Source organism: Salmo salar, chromosome 05, assembly GCF_965601325.2.
Source record: "Salmo salar chromosome 05, fSalSal1, whole genome shotgun sequence".
NCBI lineage: Eukaryota > Metazoa > Chordata > Actinopteri > Salmoniformes > Salmonidae > Salmo > Salmo salar.
Genome location: NC_138295.1, coordinates 69,291,855 through 69,304,049, shown reverse-complemented (window position 1 = coordinate 69,304,049; position 12,195 = coordinate 69,291,855). Strand labels below are relative to the sequence as shown.

The 12,195-nt window shown below is 46.3% G+C and overlaps 1 long non-coding RNA gene across 1 annotated transcript; it reads left to right on the top strand.

Moving 5' to 3' along the window:
• Positions 1–481: 481 nt before the first annotated feature.
• LOC145879474 (uncharacterized) lies at positions 482–11,851 on the top strand. The gene is made up of 4 exons (XR_014392268.1): positions 482–561; positions 10,014–10,040; positions 10,212–10,337; positions 10,739–11,851. It is a non-coding gene; the product is annotated as an uncharacterized LOC145879474 (long non-coding RNA).
• Positions 11,852–12,195: the final 344 nt, after the last annotated feature.

Here is a 12,195-nt window from a genome sequence, read left to right as displayed (position 1 = left end):
AGAAGTCTAGAGGCTGTAATTGCTGCCAAATGTGCTTCAACAAAGTACTGATTTAAGGGTCTGAATACTTATGTAAATGTGATTTTTCAGTTCTTTACTTGTAATAAATTTGCACTAATTTCTAAAAAACTGTTGTTGCTTTGTCGTTATGGGTTATTGTGTGTAGTTTGATGAGTTTAAAAAAAATGTAATCCATTTTAGAATACGGCTTTAAAGTAGCAACATATGGAAAAATGGGTCTGAATATGCCTTCTGTTTATAGACAAGGTGGACGCAAGGGAACCAATACAACAACCAGGGATTCAGAGTAGTTTGTGTTCCCATGTGAAACCCATTCAGCTCATATAATGTTGGTGTAAACATTGATGCTTCAATAAATCAAAGGTCTTCTTGAGTAGTGACCTTATATTTCTCCATAGGGATATTGTATTGTGTTTGTAAATGCAGACACTAATTATGTTAACAGATTGTGTTCTGTTCCAGTAGATATTGTACGATGGTAATCAAAGAAAATGTCAGACAATGCAGCATTGCTGACGGTTCTCTTCTTTTGCCTTTGTGGTAAGTGATGTGATGAACTTCCACACCAACAGTATATTCACACCCCTATCTGAATTGATTTGTGTGTGTGTGTGTGTGTGTGTGTGTGTGTGTGTGTGTGTGTGTGTGTGTGTGTGTGTGTGTGTGTGTGTGTGTGTGTGTGTGTGTGTGTGTGTGTGTGTGTGTGTGTGTGTGTGTGTGTGTGTGTGCATGCTTGTGCCTACACCCTTGCACACATACAAGGTGGTCCCAGAGGTGGTCGGCAGAGGTGGATAGAGCTTTTGGTCAGCTGAAGACTCTGTTTACCGATGCTCCTGTGCTGGTGCATCCGGACCCCTCTTTGCCATTCATAGTGGAGGTGGACGCGTCCAAGGCTGGGGTTGGAGCCGTGCTGTCACAGCGCTCGGGCGCGACCCCGAAACTTCGCCCCTGTGCTTTCTTTTTTAGGAAGCTTAGTCCGGCGGAGTGTAACTATGATGTGGGGACAGGGAGTTGCTGGCTGTGGTAAGGGCCCTGAAGGTGTGGAGACATTGGCTTGAGGGGGCGCAACACCCTTTTCTCATCTGGACTGACCACCGTAATCTGGAGTACAACCGGGCGGTGAGGAGACTGAACCCTCGTCAAGCTAGATGGGCAATGTTTTTCACTAGATTCCGGTTTACTATCTCGTAAAATACCAGGTTCCCGTAACACTAAGGCCGACGCACTGTCTCGTCTCTATGATACCGAGGAACGGTCCATCGACCCCACTCCCATACTTCCGGCCTCCTGTCTGGTGGCACCGGTGGTCTGGGAGGTGGACGCGGACATTGAGCGGGCGTTACAGTCAGAACCTACTCCACCTCAGTGTCCTGCGGGTCGGAAGTACGTCCTGCTCGGTGTCCGCGATCGATTGATCAGGTGGTCGCACACGCTACCCTCCTCGGGTCATCCAGGGATTGCGCGGATGGTGCGGGGTCTTAGAGGGAAGTACTGGTGGCCCACATTGGCGAGGGACGTGAGGTTCTATGTCTCCTCCTGTTCGGTGTGTGCTCAGTGTAAGGCTCCTAGACACCTGCCTAGAGGGAAGCTACAGCCCCTCCCCGTTCCACAGCGGCCGTGGTCCCACCTGACGGTGGATTTCCTCACCGATCTTCTTCCGTCTCAGGGGAACACCACGATCCTGGTTGTTGTTGATCGGTTCTCTAAGTCCTGCCATCTCCTCACTTTGCCCGGTCTTCCTACGGCCCTACAGACCGCGGAGGCCCTGTTTACTCACGCCTTCCGGCACTACGGGGTGATCGTCTCTGATCGGGGTCCCCAGTTTACGTCCCGGGTGTGGTGGGCGTTTATGGAGCGGCTGGGGGTTTCGGTCAGTTTGACCTCAGGTTTTCACCCCGAGAGTAATGGGCAGGTGGAGAGAATTAATCAGGATGTGGGCAGGTTTCTGCGGTCCTATTGCCAGGACCGGCCGGGAGAGTGGGCGAGGTTCGTGCCATGGGCCCGAGATGGCTCAGAACTCTCTCCGCCACTCCTCTACTAACCTGTCGCCCTTTCAGTGCGTGTTGGGTTACCAGCCGGTCCTGGTGCCCTGGCATCAGAGCCAGACTGAGGCTCCTGCGGTGGAAGACTGGGTGCAGCGCTCAAAGGAGACCTGGAGAGCCATCCAGGAATCCCTTAAATGGCTGGTGGACGGCAAAAGGAGAGCGCTGACCGCCATCACAGTGAGGCCCCCATGTTCACACCGGGGGACAGGGTCTGGCTCTCGACCCGGAACCTGCCCCTCCGCCTGCCCTGCCGGAAGTTGGGTCCGCGGTTTGTGGGGCCATTTAAAGTCCTGAGGAGGATAAACGAGGTGTGTTATAGGTTACAGCTCCCCTCTGATTAACGTATTAACCCCTCGTTTCATGTGTCTCTCCTCAGGCCGGTGGTAGCTGGTCCACTGCAGGATGTTGAGGTGCGGGAGGTCCCTCCGCCCTCCCTGGACATCGGGGGGGCCCCGGCGTACACAGTCCATTCCATCTTGGACTCTAGGTGCCAGGTAGGGGGCCTGCAGTACCTCGTGGATTGGGAGGGGTATGGTCCGGAGGAGAGGTGCTGGGTACCGGTGGAGGACATCCTGGACCCGTCACTGTTGCAGGAGTTCCACAGCCTCCATCCGGATCGCCCTGCGCTTCGCCCTCCGGGTCGTCCTCGAGGCCGGCGTCGGCGCGCTCGGCTCTGTTGAGGTGGATTTTTGTCTAGTTGGGTTTCCTTGTTCCCTGCCTAGTTATGGCATTTTTGGACTCGGGAAAATAAAACGTTCTACTACGCACCTTTGTTCTCCTGCGCCTGACTTCACCCCTCCCTCACTTCTAGTGCATCTTGACAGGTATGACGGCTGCGTGGTCCCATGGTATTTATACTTGCATACTATTGTTTGTACAGATGAATGTGGTACCTTCAGGCATTTGGAAAATGCTCCCAAGGATGAACCAGACTTGTGGAGGTCTACATTTTTTTTCTGAGGTCTTGGCTGATTTCTTTTGATTTTCCCATGATGTCAAGCAAAAAGGCATTGAATTTGAAGGTAGGCCTTGAAATTCATCCACAGGTACACCTCCAATTGACTCAAATGATGTCAATTAGCCTATCAGAAACTTCTAAAGCCATGACATCATTTTCTGGAATTTTCCAAGCTGTTTAGAGGCACAGTCAACTTAGTGTATGTAAACTTCTGACCCACTGGAATTGTGATACAGTGAATTATAAGTGAAATAATCTGTCTGTAAACAATTGATGGAAGAGTTACTTGAGTCATGCACAAAGTAGATGTCCTAACCGACTTGCCAAAACTATAGTTTGTTAAAATAACTTTGTGGAGTGGTTGAAAAATAGTTTTAATGACTCCAACGTAAGTGTATGTAAACTTCCGACTTCAACTGTAGGTAACTGTCATGAGAATTTTCATTTTATCATTCATTTTATAACTTGCTTCTTCCTTACGCACATACATACACACAAACAGTAGGTGGGATGTATCCCTCCCCAGAGTTCTCACCACTGTTTATCACTACCCAGTGCTGTCCGTTCCATTCCGCCGAGATTAGAGGAACCTTGAGAAGTACTCCCTGTCCTATCATAAGTTTCTCAGAGTTTCTAGCCAGGTCGAGCCAAACACAGTCTCTATTGTTCTCGGTATTTTCTTAGGCACACACATACACACATACATTTCTCTTCCTCACAGGTTTCTACTAAACCTTATGGGACTTACGTTTAGTACTTTAATTATTCATTATACATGCTACATTAACTAATGATCACTAATAGTTAGGTTTCAGGGTGGAATTATTTAATCATTACATTTAAACACATAAATCCCTTATCAGTAACATTGTTTTTACTGAAGCTATATCTCTACAGTATACACTGAGTGACTCAAACATTAGGATCACCTTCCTAATTTTGAGTTACACTGCCCCCTTTTTCCCTCAGAACAGTCTCAAGTCAATCGGGGCATGGACTCTACAAGGTGTCGAAAGCGTTCCACAGGGATGCTGGCCCATGTTGACTCCAATGCTTCCCTCAGTTGTGTCAAGTTGGCTGGATGTCCTTTGGGTGGTTGACCCTTCTTGACACACACGGGAAACTGTTGAGTGTGAAAAACCCAGCAGTGTTGCAGTTCTTGACACAAACCAGTTTGCCTGACATCTATTACCATACCCATTCAAAGGCACTTATTTCACAATCCATGTCTCAATTGTCTCAAACCTTAAAAATCCTTCTTTAAACCATGAGTCTCAGTCCTGTCTATGCGGGTTGAGAGGGGACAAAAGATAGTCCCACCACAAATCTAAAGGAAGTTTGGTCTGAAATGTCTGTCCTATACCTGAGAGATACATTACATGGCCAAAGGTATGTGGACATCCCTTCAAATTTGTGGATTTGGCTATTTCAGCCACACTTGCTGAAAGGTATAATATCGAGCCCACAGCCATGCAATCTCCATAGACAAACATTAGCAGTAGAATGGCCAGTACTGAAGAGCTCAGTGACTTTCAACATGGCACCGTCATAGGATGCCACCTTTCTAGCAAGTCAGTTCATGAAATTTCTGCCTGCTATAGCTGCCCCTGTCAACTGCAAGTGCAGTTACTGTGAAGTGGAAACATCTAAGAGCAACAACAGCTTCGCCGTGAAGTGGTAGGCCACACAAGCTCACAGAACGGGACCGCCGAGGGCTGAAGCGCGTAGTGCGTACAAATTGTCTGTTGCAACACTAACGACCGAGTTCCAAACTGCATCTGGAAGCAATGTCAGAAATGTACGTCGGGAGCTTCATGAAATGGGTGTCCATGGCTGAGCAGCCACACACAAGCCTAATATCACCATGGCAATGCCAAGCGTCAGCTGGAGTGTTGTAAAGCTCGCCGCCATTTGACTCTGGAGCAGTGGAAGTGCGTTCTCTGGAGTGATGAATCACACTTCACCATCTGGCAGTCCGATGGATGAAACTGGGTTTGGCAGATGCCAGGAGTACGCTACCCGCCCGAATACATAGTGCCAACTGTAAAGTTTGGTGGAGGAGGAATAATGGTCTGGGGCTGTTTTTCATGGTTCGGGCTACGCTCCTTACTTCCAGTGAAGGGAAATCTTAACGCTACAGCATGCAATGACATTCTAGATGATTCTGTGCTTACAACTTTGTGGCAACAGTTTGGGGAAGGCCCTTTCCTGTTTCAGCATGACAATGCCCCCGTGCACAAAGCGAGGTTCATACAAAAATGTTTTGTCGAGGTCGGTGTGGAAGAACTTGACTGGCCTGCACAGAGCCCTGTCCTCAACGCTGACATCAAGTCGCCCAACATCAGTGCCGACCTCACTAATGCTCTTGTTGCTGAATGGAAGAAAGTCCCCTCAACAATGTTCCAACATCTAGTGGAAAGCTATCCCAGAAGAGTGGAAGCTGTTACAGCATCAAAGGGGGGACCAAATCCATATTAATGCCCGTGCTTTTTGAATGAGATGTTCGATGAGCAGGTATCGAAATACCTTTGGCCATGTAGTGTATAAGAAAGATCAGGATATATATACTGCTCAAAAAAATAAAGGGAACACTTATACAACACATCCTACATCTGAATGAAAGAAATAATTGTATTAAATACTTTTTTCTTTACATAGTTGAATGTGCTGACAACAAAATCACACAAAAATAATGAATGGAAATCCAATTTATCAACCCATGGAGGTCTGGATTTGGAGTCACACTCAAAATTAAAGTGGAAAACCACACTACAGGCTGATCCAACTTTGATGTAATGTCCTTAAAACAAGTCAAAATGAGGCTCAGTAGTGTGTGTGGCCTCCACGTCCCTGTATGACCTCCCTACAACGCCTGGGCATGCTCCTGATGAGGTGGCGGATGGTCTCCTGAGCGATCTCCTCCCAGACCTGGACTAAAGCATCCGCCAACTCCTGGACAGTCTGTGGTGCAACGTGGCGTTGGTGGATGGAGCGAGACATGATGTCCCAGATGTGCTCAATTGGATTCTGGTCTGGGGAACGGGCGGGCCAGTCCATAGCATCAATGCCTTCCTCTTGCAGGAACTGCTGACACACTCCAGCCACATGAGGTCTAGCATTGTCTTGCATTAGGAGGAACCCAGGGCCAACCGCACCAGCATATGGTCTCACAAGGGGTCTGAGGATCTCATCTCGGTACCTAATGGCAGTCAGGTTAGCTCTGGCGAGCACATGGAGGGCTGTGCAGCCCCCCAAAGAAATGCCACCCCACCCCACACCATGACTGACCCACCACCAAACCGGTCATGCTGGAGGATGTTGCAGGCAGCAGAACGTTCTCCACGGCATCTCCAGACTCTGTCACGTCTGTCACGTGCTCAGTGTGAACCTGCTTTCATCTGTGAAGAGCACAGGGCGCCAGTGGCGAATTTGCCAATCTTGGTGTTCTCTGGCAAATGCCAAACGTCCTGCACGGTGTTGGGCTGTAAGCACAACCCCCACCTGTGGATGTCGGGCCCTCATTCCATCCTCATGGAGTCTGTTTCTGACCGTTTGAGCAGACACATGCACATTTGTGGCCTGCTGGAGGTCATTTTGCAGGGCTCTGGCAGTGCTCCTCCTGCTCCTCCTTGCACAAAGGCGGAGGTAGCGGTCCTGCTGCTGGGTTGTTGCCCTCCTACGGCTTCCTCCACATCTCCTGATGTACTGGCCTGTCTCCTGGTAGCGCCCCCATGCTCTGGACACTACGCTGACAGACACAGCAAAACTTCTTGCCACAGCTCGCATTGATGTGCCATCCTGGATGAGCTGCACTACCTGAGCCACTTGTGTGGGTTGTAGACTCCGTCTCATGCTACCACTAGAGTGAAAGCACCGCCAGCATTCAAAAGTGACCAAAACATCAGCCAGGAAGCATAGGAACTGAGAAGTGGTCTGTGGTCCCCACCTGCAGAACCACTCCTTTATTGGGGGTGTCTTGCTAATTGCCTATTATTTCCACCTGTTGTCTATTCCATTTGCACAACAGCATGTGAAATGTATTGTCAATCAGTGTTGCTTCCTAAGTGGAAAGTTTGATTTCACAGAAGTGTGATTGACTTGGAGTTACATTGTGTTGTTTAAGTGTTCCCTTTATTTTTTTGAGCAGTGTATATATCCTTTGTTTTATATATATATATATATATATATATATATATATATATATATATATATATATATATATATATATATCAATATTCTTATTATTAATACTTTTTTTGTACACGTATTTAACTTTTTTTGACACTAAACAGTCTTTATAAATACTTACACACATTTTTTCAACTGGTACGGGGGGGACTTTCATCCTAGAACAAAACAACAAAACAACAGTGGAGTCGCAATTCAACGGCTCAGACACGTGACGTATGTGGCAGGGTCTACAGGAAATCATGGACTACAAAAAGAAAACCAGCCATGTCACAGACACTGACATCACGCTTCCAGACAAACTAAACACCTTCTTTGCCCGCTTTGAGGATAATACAGTGCCACCATCGCGGCCCGCTAACAAGTACTGCGTTCACCCCTCTCCTTCTCCATGGCCGACATGAGTAAAACATTTAAACGTGTTAATCCTCGCAAGGCTGCTTGCCCAGATGGCATCCCTAGCCTCAGAGCATGCGCAGACCAGCTAGCTGGTGTGTTTACAGACATATTCAGTCTCTCCCTATCCCAATCTGCTGTCCCCACATGCTTCAAGATGGCCACCATTGTTCCTGTACTCAAGAAGGCAAAGATATCTGAACTAAATGACTACCGCCCCGTAGCACTCACTTCTGTCATCATGAAGTGCTTTGAGTGACTAGTCAAGGATCATATCACCTCCACCTTACCGGCCACCCTAGACCCACTTCAGTTTGCATACCACTCCAACAGGTCCACAAACGATGCAATCACCATCACACTGCACACTGCCCTATCCCATCTGGACAAGAGGAATACCTATGTAAGAATGCTGTTCATTGACTACAGCTCAGCATTCAACACCATAGTACCCTCCAAGCTCGTCATTAAGCTGGAGGCCCTGGGTCCAAACCCCGCCCTGTGCAATTGAGTCCTGGACTTTCTGATGGGCCACCCCCAGGTGGTGAAGGTAGGAAACAATATCTCCACTTCGCTGACCCTCAACACTGGGGCCCCACAAGGGTGCGTGCTCAGCCCCCTCCTGTACTCCCTGTTTACCCATGACTGCGTGGCCATGCACACCTCCAACTCAATCATCAAGTTTGCAGACGACACAACAGCAGTGGGTTTGATTACCAACTACGACGAGACAGCCTACAGGGAGGAGGTGAGGGCCATCGGAGTGTGGTGTCAGGAAAACAACCTCTCACTCAACGTCAACAAAACAAAGGAGATGATCGTGGACTTCAGGAAACAGCAGAGGGAGCACCCCCCTATCCACATCAAAGGGACAGCAGTTGAGAAGGTGGAAAGTTTTAAGTTCCTCAGCGTACACATCACAGACAAACTGAAATGGTCCACCCACACAGATAGTGTGGTGAAGAAGGCGCAACAGTGCCTCTTCAACCTCAGGAGGCTGAAAAAATGTGGCTTGTCACCCAAAACCCTGACAAACTTTTACAGATGCACAACTAAGAGCATCCTGTCAGGCTGTATCACAGCCTGGTACGGCAACTGCACCGCCCTCAACCGCAAGGCTCTCCAGAGGGTGGTGTGGTCTGCACAACGCATCACCGGGGGCGAACTATCTGCCCTCCATGACACCTACTGAACCCGATGTCACAGGAAGGCCAAAAAGATCATCAAGGACAACAACCACCCGAGCCACTGCCTGTTCACACCGCTGTTCACACCATCCAGAAGGTGAGGTCAGTACAGGTGCATCAAAGCTGGGACCGAGAGACTGAAAAAAATCTTCTATCTCAAGGACATCAGACTGCTAAACAGCAATCACTAATTCAGAGAGGCTGCTGCCTTCATTGAGACCCAATCACTGGCCACTTTAATAAATGGATCATTATTCACTTTTAACAATGCTACTTTAAATAATGCCACTTTAATAATGTTTACATATCTTACATTACCCATATCATATGTATATACTGTATTTTATACCATCTATTGCACCTTGCCTATGCCGCTCGGCCATCGCTCATCCATATATTTATATGTACATATTCTCATTCACCCCTTTAGATTTGTGCGTGTTAGGTAGTTGTTGGGAAATTAGATTACTTGTTAGATATAACTGCACTGTCAGAACTAGAAGCACAAGCATTTCGCTACACTCGCATTAACATCTGCTAACCATCTGTATGTGACCAATAAAATTTGATTTGGAATTTGATTTGATTTGGACATGTACTTGTTTGTGAAAGTCTCACTGTCATATTAGTGTGTAGCCCAAACTGTTCAGACGCTACAGACAGAAGTTGGCATATTGACTGTACCGACCTCAGACGAGTCCGCTTGTGGCGGTCCTAGAGCAAAACAGAGAACAGAGTCTCTTCTTTCAATAGAGGGTTCATAATAGTTTGTAGGCCAAACCGTTCGGACGCTACAGACGATTTTGTGAGAAGAACAATTTCGGATGTCTCATGGTCTGACAAACACCGCTCCTGCTCTGTCACCTTTCACCGCAGATGCAGAAGTGTGACGTAGGCAGATACGATGGATTGAGATGCATCCAATGCAAAAAAAATGGTGTCGCCAGCTTAAACTGATGGAATTGTATAGATTATTTTGTATTATACTAATAGATTTTCTGCGGGGCGCGGATATTGACCTTAGGGGTCCACCTGTCTCCTCCCCTTCATCTACACTGATTCAAATTGATTTAACAAGTGACATCAAGAAGGGATCATAGGTTTCACCTGGTCAGTCAGTCATGGAAAGAGCAGTTCTTAATGTTCTTAATGTTTTGTATACTCAGTGTATAATATAATTACATTGACAATGATCTCTTTTTCATTTTTCTCCTCAAGAAAAGGTTGTGGCTGACCCAGGTACAAGTATGTATCATGATAAACACATATCATATTAAGCATAGCATCAGGACGGAGAGACACAAATCCATATTTTTCACACACTGGGAACCAAAATAATCATATTTCCTGTCACTCTTCACCCACCCCACTCTTGTCCTCCGTCCCCTCTCATCTATCTTCACCCTCCTCTACCAGATAACCCATCATGCTACAGGATCGAACCTGGCACCATGGCTGGCATCATCGCTGCAGATGTGATCCTGACCATTGCCGTTGTCACGTACCACTGTGCCAGCCGACGCAGACATCGAAAACAGAGGGGTAAAGTGCCATGCAGGGTTTTTTCATTAACATAATATTTCCCTACTGCTTCCATTGGATCAATGACCACTGCCCTCCGCCCGCTATGAGCAATATTATATTTATGAAAGTTTAGCTTCCCCCTTTCATTGTCATGGTTCCTGCATCCCTGCCAAGATTCTATTGCTTCCCTTTTATCCTCATTCTAGAATTAGAAGGAACTATGAACAGCTCTATACTATTCAAGTTAAACACATAGACTCTGTAACACATGTACTGTTTATTAAGTGTTGTAAACCCTAACCTATTACCATCAGCCAACTGTAAATCACTAAATATCACTATTATTATGTATGTAAGAAAATGTTTGAGAACTCTAATGGTCTCTCTCTCGCTCTCGCTCTCGCTCTCTCTCTCTCTAGCTGATAAAGTCTACATGAATGTCAGGGCAAACTGCAAAACCTGAGAATCCTCAGCCAGCACCAGAATACTTATTAGATATATTTGTGTATACTGTGCAATCTTGTTTTACATCATATTTGTCAATACATTCCAGTGATTTGATTTGAAGTGTCTCAATGAACTGCTATTCACTGCCACCTCCTGGTGAAAACTCAACTCTACACCTTCAGAAGTAAAGAAATCACACTGAAAGTTGTAATTATTTAAAGATTTACTCAAATAAAAAGGTGATACACATACACAACTTTGTGTTGACCCAGTTAGTATAGAGGTGTAGAGGAGGCTCCTAGCCACGATAAGCCTGTGTAGAGTATTATGTATGTGTGGTTTAGATGGCTATCTGTCTTGTCCATGTCTCCTATGAGGTTAAATGCGACTAAGTCAAACTGGCCCACACACTACACTTGGTTCTCAGATACTTTGTATCTCTGAACCATCTGTCTGATCAGCATCCTGTCTATTGATCTTTCTCTTTCTCTGTCATTTTTTATTTTTCTCACACACTGTCCTTGTTGTTTCATCATGGGTTGAAGGAAGCAGAGTAGAGATGATAAACCATCTGAGAACCACAATGGAAATAAGTCACAGACTTCTTTGCGTTTATCCTGTAGGATTCTTAATCAAGTGCATAATTCTGTAAATGTGGCTTGTTTTTAAAAGATCAAATAAACATACACAAAATGTCATGTCCAGTTCAATGACAATATAGTCAAAAACCTTAAGCATGTAGAAAACAGCCGAAGGAACCTGGGATTTTGTATTTTAATCATAAATATAGATTTGAGAGGAAGCAGTATGCTATACAGTGCATTCGGAAAGTATTCAGACCCCTTGACTTTTTCCACATTTTGTTACGTTACAGGCTTATTCTAAAATTGATTACATTGATTGATCTACACACAATATCCAGTAATGACAAAGCAAAAACAGGTTTTTAGAAATGTTTGCAAATGTATTAAAAATAAAAAAAGGATTCAGACCCTTTTCTCAGTACTTTGTTGAAGCACCTTTGGCAGCGATTACAGCCTCGAGTCGTATTGGGTATAATGCTACAAGCTTGGCACATCTGTATTTTGGGACTTTCTCCCATTCCTCTCTGCAGATCCACTCAAGGTCTGTCAGGTTAAATGGGGAAAGTTGTTGCACAGCTATTTTCAGGTCCCTCCAGAGATGTTCGATTGGGTTCAAGTCTGGGCTCTGGCTGGGCCACTCAAGGACATTCAGAGACTTGTGCTTAAGGTCGTTGTCCTGTTGGAAGGTGAACCTTCGCCCCAGTCTGAGGTCCTGAGCAATCTGGTTTTCATCAAGGATTTCTCTGTACTTTGCTCCGTTCATCTTTGCCTCGATCTTGACTAGTCTCCCAGTGACCTGCCACTGAAAAACATCCTCACAGCATGATGCTGCCACCACCATGCTT